Source organism: Stenella coeruleoalba (genome assembly GCF_951394435.1).
Source record: "Stenella coeruleoalba genome assembly, chromosome: 21".
Classification (NCBI taxonomy): Eukaryota; Metazoa; Chordata; class Mammalia; order Artiodactyla; family Delphinidae; genus Stenella; species Stenella coeruleoalba.
The window spans coordinates 19,777,793-19,790,290 of NC_137167.1; the positions used below are offsets into that span (position 1 = coordinate 19,777,793).

General features: G+C 37.0%; 1 protein-coding gene across 9 annotated transcripts in view; it reads left to right on the forward strand.

Annotated features, from left to right (window-relative positions):
- The window catches only part of LOC307179853 (uncharacterized protein), a 1,051,707-nt gene that overhangs the window by 167,458 nt on the left and 871,751 nt on the right, over positions 1-12,498 (forward strand). For all 9 annotated transcript variants that reach the window (XM_079909530.1, XM_079909531.1, XM_079909532.1 and 6 more), the window contains exon 3: positions 3,328-3,593. The gene's annotated coding sequence lies outside the window, so the exon portion shown is untranslated. The remainder of the gene's footprint in view (positions 1-3,327; positions 3,594-12,498) is intronic.

Below are 12,498 nucleotides of genomic sequence, written 5' to 3' on the forward strand. Positions count from 1 at the left end.
AAGTAAGTCAGAAAGAGAAAAGCCAATATCGTATATTAATGCATATATGTGGAATCTAGAAAAATGGTACAGATGAAGAGGTTTGCAAGGCAGAAATAGAGACACAGATGTAGAGAACAAATGTATGGACACCAACGGGGGAAAGCAGGGGTGGGGCGTGGTGGTGGTGGTGGGATGAATTGGGAGATTGATATTGACATGTATATACTAATATGTATAAAATAGATAACTAATAAACTGCTGTATAAAAAATAAATAAAATAAAACATTATGTTGAAAATTGTAGCTAATGCAAAAGGTAAAGAAAACGAAATAAAAGTTATACATATTGGGAAATAAAAACTAGTGTTGTGGCCTTGAGACTTCCCTGCCGGTCCAGTGGTTAAGACTTCGCCTTCCAATGCGGGGGGTGCAGGTTCTATCCCTGCTCAGGGAGCTAAGATCCTACATGCCTTGCAGGCAAAAAACCAAAACATAAAACAGAAACAATATTGTAACAAATTCAATACAGACTCTAAAAATGGTCCACATAAAAAAATAAATAAATAAATGTTCTGGTCCCAACTTCGGTTAGTAAAACCAAATGCTTGTGAAGAAGTACAATTACATTTTAATCCATTATTGCTCTCTAATGATGTTCTACATTGATTACTTTTTTTTTTTTTTTTTTTTTTTGTGGTACGCGGGCCTCTCACTGTTGTGGCCTCTCCCATTGTGGAGCACAGGCTCCGGATGCGCAGGCTCAGCGGCCATGGCTCACGGGCCCAGCTGCTCCGCGCCATGTGGGATCTTCCGGGACCGGGGCACGAACCTGTGTCCCCTGCATCGGCAAGCGGACTCTCAACCACTGCGCCACCAGGGAAGCCCTACATTGATAACTTTTTAGAACAGCTTTATATTTTATATTTACAGGAGTTTCCACCAAATGTCATTTTTCTGTTCCAGGATCTCATCCAGAACACCACATTACATTTAGTTGTCAGGTCTCCTTAGGCTCCTCTTGGCTGTGACAATTTCTTAGACTTTCTTTGCTATGGATGACCTTGAAAGATTTGAGGAGGACTGATCAGGTATACTGTAGGATGCCCCTTTCCTGGAATTTTTCTCTTGTTTTTCTCATGATTAGACTGAGGTTAATGGTTTGGGGGAAGAGAACTTAGAGGTAAAGTGCTATTGTCTTCATATTATATCAAGAGTATAATACTAACATGACATCACCATTGATGCTGACCTTGATCATCTGGCTAAGGTAGTATTTGTCAGGTGTACTTAGTGTTCCTTTCCATTGTGTACTCTCTGGAAGGAAGTCATCTTGTACAGCACACACTTAAGGAGTTACGCTCTACCTCCTTGAGGGTAGAGTGTCTACATAAATTATTTGGAATTCTTCCACACAGGGGATTTGTAGCTTCTCTCTCATTTAATTATTTATGCAATCATTTATTTATATCAGTATGGACTCAGGGATATTTATTTATACTTTGGGTTATAAACCAATATTGTTCTATTTATTATTTTGTTGCTCAAATTGTCCTAGCTTTGGTCATTGGAAATTCTTGGGTCCCTTTCGCATATCCTCGTCATTTTTTGGGGGGGAGTTCCCTTAATTTCTGGAACTATAATTTGCTCTTGGATCATCTTGTATATATCCTGCCCCAGCCTTATCATCAACCATTTCTCCAAGGACCCTTGGTTCCTTTTATTAGAGAATAGTATTAGAGACCAAGATCTAAATGTCAGGTGTACTATTGCTACTGGGGTGTCATTGCTTCTAGACCTTCTCAGCTGACAGAGCAGGGAATATATGTGTATATGTGTGTATACAAACCTGTGTGTGTGTGTGTGTGTGTGTATATATATATATATATATATATATACATATCTATAAATATTTCTACATGCAATCATATGTATCTATATTAAGGTAAACATGAGTTCATACTGATGTATCTGGCTCCAATTCATCACTATATGGATCATTCCAGTCTCTTCTCCTTGCTTATCTGTAAATTCACACTCCAATAGTGAGAAAACTGGTTCCCACCATCCATGATTCACTTACTTAATTGTTCAGTTTCAATATACTAGCATAGAAAAGTTAGAATTGTTAACCTGTACCCCTGTGGGAAACAACTTTATTGACTAGAGTACAGTGCTTATGTGCAATTTCTTTTGCCTTTATAGACTCCACTCATTTCCAAAAATACTTAGATCTACACAGTTCCCCCCTCAATCCTTTTCAGTAAAGTTGTTCTATATATTTATAATGCACTTAGATTCTTTTGTCAAGGATTGCATACCATTAGGGAACCCCCGACGACCTCCTAAATGATTTTGAAATATTTGCATACATTACGGTTTGCTCTTTGTTCTGTAAAATTCTTTGGATTTTGACAAATGCAAAATATCATGTATCCACCATTACAGTAACATACAGAACAGTTTCACTGACCTAAAAAATCCTCTGTGATTTACCTATGCAACCCTCCCAAACTGCTGGTAACCACTGATCTTTTTACTGTTGCTATAGTTTTGCTTTTTCCAGTGTCATGTAATTGGAATCATACAGTGTGTAGCTTTTCCAGACTGGTTTCTTCTACTTAGCAATATGCATTTAATGTTCATCCATATCTTTGAGTATACTGATAGCTCATTTCTTTTTATATGGAGTATTATTTCCTTGTGTGGGTATACCACAGTTTTTTTTATTCATTCACATATTGAAGGACATCTTCTTTGCTTCCAGTTTTGGGAAATTATGAGTAAAACTGAATAAACATTTGCATGCAGATTTTTGTGAGGATTTAAGTTTTCATACCAGTTGGGTAAATACCCAGAAGTGTGAGTGCTGGATCATATGGTAAGACTATGTTTAGCTTTGTAAGAAACTGACAAGCTGTCTTCCAAAGCGGCATTACCATTTTGCATTCCCACCAGCAATGAATGAGAGTGCTTGCACATTCTTGCTAGCAATTGGTATTGTAAGTTTTAAAGAAAATGTTTACCCATTCTAATAGGTATGTAGTTGTTTTAATTTGCAATTGCTGTTTTAATTTGTAATTCTCTAGTGACATGTGATGTTGACGGGTTTTTTTCACATTCTTATTTGGCATTTGCATAATTTCTTTGGAGAGGTATCTGTTTAGATCTTTTCACACTTCAGAATTGGGTTGTTTGTTTTCTTATTGTTGAGTTGTAAGAGTTCTTTGAATATTTTAGAAATAAGTCCTTTTTCAGAAATGTGTTTTGCAGATATTTTCTCCCAGTTTGTGGCTTATCTGTGATATCATTTTGTTGTTTTTTTGTTTGTTTGTTTTTGTTTTCCAGTACGCGGGCCTGTCACTCCTGTGGCCTCTCCCGTTGCGGAGCACAGGCTCCAGACGCGCAGGCTCAGCGGCCATGGCTCACTGGCCCAGAGGCTCCGCGGCATGTGGGATCTTCCCAGACCGGGGCACGAACCTGTGTCCCCTGCATCGGCAGGCAGACTCTCAACCACTGCGCCACCAGGGAAGCCCTGTGATATCATTTTTCAATGTGTTTTCACACTCCAATGGGATCCTTGGTGAGGAAAAGAAATTAGTCAATTGTAAGAGGTCAGTAATGTCTCTTTGTGGTAATGCTCAACCTCCTTTCTCTAGGAATCCACTTTTCATTGGTCTTCCAAAGCCATTGTTCTTTTCAAAACCTTATATATGCAGTGTAAGAAAGATATTATGAGAAGATATCAGTATCCAAATAAGTAAAGAAAAAGTGCATTTAAAAAAATTGATTCTCACAATGACCCTCTGATATAGATAAGGAAGGTGTTTGCAATCACATTTATCAACTTTGATAGGAAAGTTTCCAGATAAGGAGACTAGAGCCCAGGAAAGCTACATGATTTGCTCTGAGTTGCATAGTCAGCAAGAGATGAAGCCATGGCCAGACTCCTAGTTTCTATCTCCTGGCCCCAAATTCTCTTACCTATATCACACTAGAATCCTATCTTGTTAGCTGGAAAACCATTATTGCTTTGGTTTAAAGTGCAAACTCGCTGATAATCCACATACATAACAATTAATTTTTCTGATGCATTTGAGCCTTGGCTGAGTCAGATAAATAACGTATTCAAAATGAAATGAGCTAAGATGCATCCTGAACTTTTAACTCCATTTTTGCTTTCTTGGTGTTTTGTAGCTACAGTGGATCCTTCATAGTCTATCATCTGACTCTTCCAGAAAATCCTTGATTGTACTCAACATTTTAGTGCAGATAGACCTTGGTATTTGCTAATATTTCCTTTAAGAGTTTGGGAGGAAAATATCTGTTATTTAAACATTTAACCAATTTGAAAATTGAAAGCTCCTTTAGTGCAAGATTTCTCAACCGTGTATTATATTTTGGGCCAGCCATTTCTTTGCTGTGGAGGCCTTTTGTGCCCTGTAGGATGTTTAGCAGCATTCAAGGACTCTACCCACTAGATGCCAGTAGCATCCTTCCCAGTTATCACATGAAGAATGTCTCTAGATATTGCCAAATGTCCCCTCATGGCAAGGGAAACCGTTTCTGTCAAGAACTACTGCTCTAGTGTTTAAACTGTTTGGTGACTAATGATTTAGGCAGCAGTAGATCACATTATATTAATGTCAAGAAGATATAGATTTTATAAATTGGCAGAATTCATTGTTCTATGGCTTTATTACCTTATTGGTACAGCAAACCAAACAAAATTTTATTCAAAAATTCTTAATAAAATGGAAGGAATAGGGCTAAACTAGGGGAGGGCTAGAAAAGATGAAATAGAGGTCAACTAGGGGTTAAATATATTTTTAGCAAAATTAAACAGTTCTATGACCCAAGGAAAAGTTCCTCATAGGAGCATCTTTTGTCTTTTCATTGTAGAATCATGAAATTTTATATTCTGTAGGACCCATAGAGATGATATAGGTAAGTGCTAGAACAGAAAAAAAGGTGAAGCATTGTTGCTGAATTCATGTTCCATTTTAACACGGTCTGTTACCCTGAATACTATAATATACATGCCTTAATTATAGAAAATCTATAGTTAGTTATAGCATTAATTATAGCATAGGAATAGTTTAGGAATCACACATTATAACACATGGAAATTGACTTTAAAAATTGTCCTTTCTGAATTAGGGTTCCCTAATTAGGGAACCCTAATTAGGGTTCCAGGCAGGGTTCCCTGCCCTGGCTGATCCTAGAGCCAGGGCAGGGAAAATTCATGAAAAGCCTGGAACATTTTATGGTAAAAGTAAGGGGGAAAAAAAGAGGAGTAGGGCATGTCAAAAGAACACAGGAGCTGACTTTTAAGAGCTCCCAATGGCCAAAGCTGGAACAATTGAAGCAATAAAATAAATAATAAATACTACTAAATTACAACCTGGAGAATAAAATATTCATAAGTTCATATTGATAGAAATAAATGACTGAATAAATAATTAAGTGGTGGAAAAGTGACAAATCTTCCTTACATAAGAATTCCAAATAGTAAATATAGAAGGAATGAGGGAAGTGGAAAAAAGACCACTAGAATGCCACAGTAATAATTGCTGGAGATAAGATTCATGGATGAATGCTAAAATTAATGGCTGAAATATTAAGAAGCAGGATATTTGCTCAAATATCTCTCCCCAAATATTTATTAATTACTGTGGTGAATTTAACACATGTCTACAAATTCTTTGATGGTCCTCTAGGAGGTGGAGTTTAATTTCCCTTCCTGTGAGGGTGGGCTGGGTTTAGTGACTTACTTATAATGACTAGGGTATGGGAAAGGGAAAAATAGTAACTTTACGGTGAAAAAGCCCTAGTAAATATTAGCTTCACTAGTAATAAGTCATGTTAACATCAAGTACACTCTGATACGATGCAGTGAGAAGGCTAATTCGCCTCTGTGGTATATTTTCCCCAAATCCATATGAGAAAACATCTGCAAGCTCAAACTGATGAACGGTCTACAAAATATCTGTCTAGTACTCTCCCAGAGTGTCTAGGTTATGCGTAAGAAGGAAAGACATTGAAGCTGTTACAGATTGGAAGAGCCTAAGGAGATATGAAAACTAAACGCAGTGTGGTATTCTGGCTTGGATCCATAAACAGAAAAAGGACATTAGTAAAAAAAATGAGTGAAACCCAAATAAAGTCTGTAGTCTAGCTAATAGCATTGTACAAGTGTTAATTTCTGAGTTTTGATTAATATACCGTGGTTATGTAAGATGCTAACATTAGTGGCAGCTGGATGGAGGGTATAGGGAAACACTACATTATCTTTACAACTGTTTTGTAAGTCTAATATTATTCCAAAATTAAATAGAAGATGTAAAAAGCCCCTTCTTTCTTCAAATATTTATTGAATGCTTATTATGTGTTCAGAATGCTTTGGAGAACAGTAAACATTACCCAGCAAAATTGAGCACGTGCATTCCCCATGACCCAGGAATTTCACTCCTTAAGTACTTAAAAAAAAACCTCTTATACATGTTCACAGGAGACACAAACAAGCATGTTCATAGCTACATTGGTCATAGTAGCAAAACCCTGGGAGAAAACCCATGCGCCCATTTACAGGATGATGGATAAATTGTGGTATTTTTCACACAATGGTTTAATACAATATAGAAGTGTAAATTAATGAGGTATTGTTGCAAATATAAGTAAGAATGAATCTCAAAACCAAATATATATTGAAAGAAGCAATGGACAGAAAAATGCATACAGTTTGATTTAATTAATATAAAAGTCCTAACCAAGCTAGGTTAAATAATATATTGTATGGGGATAATAAAAAAATAGAAAAAATTATTCTCTTTAGAAGGGGAGTGGCACACAAATTTTTCTAATGATAGGGTGGGTACAAAAGGGTTCATTTTAAGGTTATTCTTTAAAATATATACACGTATTACACATTGAATATACTTTAAATATATGAAATATTTTATAATAATAAAAATATTTACTTAAATTTATCCCATTACCCCTGTTACCCTGTTATCTCTCTGATCTTCTCCTCTCCGATTAATCTCTCCTTCACTCAATTGTTATAGCCATACTGGCTTCCCTGGCAGTCTGTGAATCCAAAAGCCTCATCCTGCTGTATGGTCTTTGCTCTAGCTATTCCCTCTGTATTCAAGTCTTTGCTTATCCCAGACCACTTTATTTAATACTGCATACTACCTTGCCCTTTGTTGTCTTCTCCCCCAGTAGAACATAACTCGATAGGGCAAGGATTTTTGTCTCTTTTATTCATTAATGTATTCTCAATAGCAGAACAGTTCTGGATACATATGATAGATGATCAATACATATTGACTGAATCAATAAATGAGTAAGAGGGGTATAATTTAATAGTGATGCATGGTCTTTGTGTTCACACAGACCTGGGTTTATATCCTATTTCTGTTACTTAATAGCCATATGAGTTTTGCCGATTATTTTCTCTTTAAGCCTAAGTTTTCTTATCCGTAAAACGGAGATACTATGTAATGATTAAATGAGACTATGTATGGAAAGTACTTGGCATAATACTTCATATATAGTAAGTAGGCACTAAATGACTGTAAATTCTTATCCCTATGATCAAAGTATTGATCTACAGGGCTATAAAAATGAATCAGACATTAACTCTAGCCTTGCTGAACTACTACATAAATAAGAATAATACTAAGTAGTGAAAAGTACCATAAAAAGCACTGTGGTGTTTTGGGAGGGGAACCTCAGTGATAACATTATTTTAAAAATTTTAAAATTAATTATGTTCTTAAGAAAAAAACTAAACCCAAAACTAACAGAGGAGGGAAATGTTTATAACTGAAAGATAAAATAAAGAATAGAAAAACAGTAGAGAAAATCAATGGAACCAAAATTGATTTTTCAAAATATTAGCAAAATTGACAAATCTTTAGCTAGATTGAGTCAGAAAAAAAAAAGAGAAGACTCAAATTACTAAAATCTGAAATAAAAGTGGGGACATTACTATCTATTCTACAGAAATAAAAAGGATTGGGAGAGTACTATGAACAATTTTATGCCAACAAGTTGATAACCTAGATGAAATGGACCAATTCCTAGATACTCAAAACCTACAAAGACTGAATCACAAAGAAATAGAAAACCTGAATAAACCTATAACTAATAAGGACATTGAATCAATAGTAAAAAACCTCCCAACAAAGAAAAGCCCTGGACCTGGTGGCTTCTTTGGTGAATTCTAAAAGACATTTAAAGAAGAAATAACACTCATCCTTTACAAGCTTCTCCAAAAAATTGAAGAGGAGAGAGCACTTCCAAACTCATTCTGTGAGACCAGCATTACCCTGATACCAAGCCAGACAAAGCACTACAATAAAAGAAAACTACAGACCAATATCCCTGATGGGTATTGATGCACAAGTCCATAATAAAATACTAGCAAACCTAATTCAGTAGCACATTAAAAGGATTATATATAATGACCAAGTGAGATTTATTTCTGGAATGTAAGGATGGTTCAACATACAGTATTGATCAATGTAATACGTAATATATCAAGTCCCCTACATATGAATGTGTTCCATTCCGAGAGCACATTCGTAAGTCCAATTGGTTCGTAAGTCCAACAAAGGTAGCCTAGGTACCCAACTAACACAATCGGCTATATAGTACTGTACTGTAATAGGTTTATAATACTTTTCACACAAACAATACATAAAAAACAAACACAAAAAATAAAGACTATTTTAAATCTTACAGTACAGTACCTTGAAAAGTACAGTAGTACACTACAACAGCTGGCATGCAGGGGCTGGCATTGAGTGAACAGGCAAGAAGAGTTACTGACTGGAGGAGGGAGAGGAGGTGGGGGATGGTAGAGTGAAGGATCGTCAGCAATAGGAGACGGAAGGCAAGCTGCAATTTCACTCATGCCTGACGTTGATGGCACAGGTTCTGGTTCCTTGCTGGGTTCAATTTTATCTACCCTCTTGAAAAAACGATCCAGTGATGTCTGGGTAGTAGCCCTTTTTTTCTTGTCATAGATGACACTGTCGCACTGGATTGCATTCTGAATGGTTGTTGCAGCCTTCGTGTACCGTTCTACGTTCCAGTCCTGTGCCTCAAAACTAACAGTGCCTCCTGAAATAAAGAAAATCCCCTTGCCATTTCCTGCATTGTGAATCTCTTCAGTTCTTCAGTTACTTCTTCCTCCTGTCTGTCTTCGTCCTTTCTCTGGGCTTCCAATTCCATCAAGACCAATTCCATCAGGTCTTCATTAGTAAGATCGTGTAGCACAGCAAGGAGTTCAGTGAATTGTCCTCTTGAAGATCTAGCTTGAAATAAAGATACTGTGCTACTGTACTCTATACAGTACTATACAGTAAAGTACACAAAGCACAACCACTTGTAGAGGATGCACACACGTGACAATGTATGCCAGACACGTGAAATAACTTACATGATTGGACATGTGAACGCATGTTTGCGTCTTTGAAAGTTCACAGCTTGAAGGTTCATATGTAGGGGACTTAACTTTACCAACAGAATGAAGGGAGAAAAATCACATGATCATCTCAATTGATACAGAAAACTATTTTGACAAAATTAAACACTCCCTCATGATAAAAATACTCAACAAACTTGGAATAGAAGAAAATTAGGTCAATATAATATAAGAAAGATTCTCCTCTAAGAATAAGACAAGGATGCCCACTCTTGGCACTACTAGTCAACATAGTATTAGAATCTCTAGCCAGAGCAACAAGGAAAAAAAAAGAAAGAAAAGGCACCCAAATTGGAAAGGAGAAATAAAATTATCTCCATTTGCAGATGACATGATCTTTTTTTTTTTTTTGCAGTATGCAGGCCTCTCACTGTCGTGGCCTCTCCCGTTGCGGAGCACAGGCTCCGGACGCGCAGGCTTAGCGGCCATGGCTCACGGGCCCAGCCGCTCTGCGGCATGTGGGATCTTCCCAGACCGGGGCACAAACTTGCGTCCCCTGCATCGGCAGGTGGACTCTCAACCACTGCGCCACCAGGGAAGCCCGACATGATCTTATATGAAGAAAACCCTAACAATTTCACCAAAAAACCTGTTAGAGCTAATAGACAGATTCAGCACATTAATAGGATACAAAATCAACTTAGAAAGATTAGCAGCATTTCTGTACAATAACAATGAACAATTTGAAAAGGAAGTGAAGAAAATAATTTTATTTAAAATAGCATCAAAAAGAATGAAATATTTAGGAATTAATCAAGGAGGTAAAAGACTTTTGCACTGAAAACTACAAAACATTGTTGAAAGAAATTAAGACATAAATTGGAAAGACATCTTGTGTTCATGGATTGGAAGACTTGTCATTGTTTAGATGCCAACACTACCTAAAGTGATTTACAAATTTAATGCTATCCCTATCAAATCCCAATGACTTTTTGTAGAAGTGGAAAAATCTGATAAGGAATTAATATCTGGACCACATGGAGAACACCTACAATTCAATAACAACAACGGTAGCAAAAAACGTGATTCAAAAATGGGCAGAGGACTTGACATTCTTCCAGAGAAGATGAACAAATGGCAATAAGCATATTTGGAAAGATGCTCAGCATCACTAAGTATTAGGGTCATGCAAATTAAAACATATCTGAGAGAAGAACTTTCTAGATAGAGGGAGCTGGTAGAGCAGAGATCACATGTAGACACTTGTCTCTTGTGTTTCTGGGCAAGCAAAGGGGTCAGTGTGTCTGCGGCAGTGAGTGGAGGAAAGGAGGTTGGACAGGTGAGGGGCCAGATCATGGATGGCCTCGTAGGCCGTTTAGAGGATGCTGTCTTTTATGCTGAGTGGCGAGCCATGCAGGTGTTGAGCAGAGAAGTGGTGTGATAATACTTAAGTTTTAAAATGGTATTTCTGACTGTGGTGCCCAGAATAGACTGTAGGGGTCAATGGTAGACGCAGTGAGGTCAGTTGGAGGCTAGTGCAATATCCCGGTGAGAAATGATGGCTGCTTGAACCAAGTTGTAGCTCTGGAAGTGGTGAGGAAAGTCAGATTCTGATTATATTTTGAAAGTGGGAACAGCAGATTTTCCTGAGGGATGAGATGTAGTGTATGAGAGAAAGAAAAGAGTCAAGGATGGTGCTAAGGTTTATGGCCTGAGTCATGCATTGATAAAAATCCTTTATATATAGAAATAAAAAAGGAAACTGTTGTAAAAGATGTTATAACAATAACACCTGTTTTTGTATTGTAATTTCATACCATTGTCATTCAGAAATGCCAACAGAATAACTCTTTTCTGAGAAGAAACCTATCTACAACTTATGGTTCTCTGGCAGAAGCCCTAATTTTATGCATATCCCATCAGGTTGCTTCTAGCAGAGGCACTTAGCCAGAGAGATGACTCTCATGTCTTGTTCTGCTCAGTCTTTGAGACTAAGTGTTTGGAGTATTAATATTTGTTCTTGGTTTTGTTCTCCTTGGAGGAAAATCTCATAAGTACTCTAGGTGCCCACAATGATGAAGATAACCATTACTAATTATATCTGTGGGCACCCAAGTCATAAATATGTACAAGATACTTAACAATAACAGCACTGTGGTATCTATTCTTGCTTTTCCAGAGCTTACCTTGGGTCAGAAACTCTAGCAGGAGCTCCACACATTGCCTTTTAAATCTTCACAGCACATTGTAAACTATTATCCTTTTCTAACAGATGAAGGGTCTGAAGTCCAGAAAGATTACTTAACTTGTTTAAGTTTAAATAGATAGTGAGGAATGGAGCTGGGCTCCCTAGACTCCAGACCTGTCTGTTTTCAAAGACAACGTTCTTTTTGATTTGCTGCTGTCTAATCTCAGGGATTTGGGTGAATGATGTATTTGTAACCTGTTAATTCAACAAACATTCATTTAGTGCCTCTGTATGTCAGGAACTTGGTTAGCTTGACATTGGAGGATAAGAAGATTGATTGATTAGTTGATTAAATGAATATTGAATACCTATGATATGCCCAGAGGTGTGCAGGGCTGTAGGAAGACAAAGATGAATGATCCCTGCTCTTGAGGAAGAACCGCTGCTCCTTGGAGGTCCCGGACAGTCATATTTGAATCGTATAAAATAAGAAGCAGTAGAAACCTAAATGGGGAGGCTTCTGAATGGGATGGCTACCCTGATTCATTCAGGCATTTCAGAAACTTATTAAAGTAACTTTTTACTTCTTTGAGTTGGAAAGTCTGCACAATCATATTTCAAGAATGGTTTGAGGTAGGCTTATCTTTTGCTTTTGTTTTTCTAACATTTTCATTCAAATTCTTGTTTTTCTTCAAAACTCACTACTAGATATGCAATGAATAAAGATACAGTATTCAAATCACTTGAAGATCTGAATACATCATTTCACAACACAATTATCGTTACTTAAGAACTCGCATCATCTCTTCAGAGACCTGAAGTAGTAAGGAGTTGGAGTTTTATCTAAGATAAATAAATGGCAAGTTACTGGAGGGCTTAAGCAAGGAATGACGTG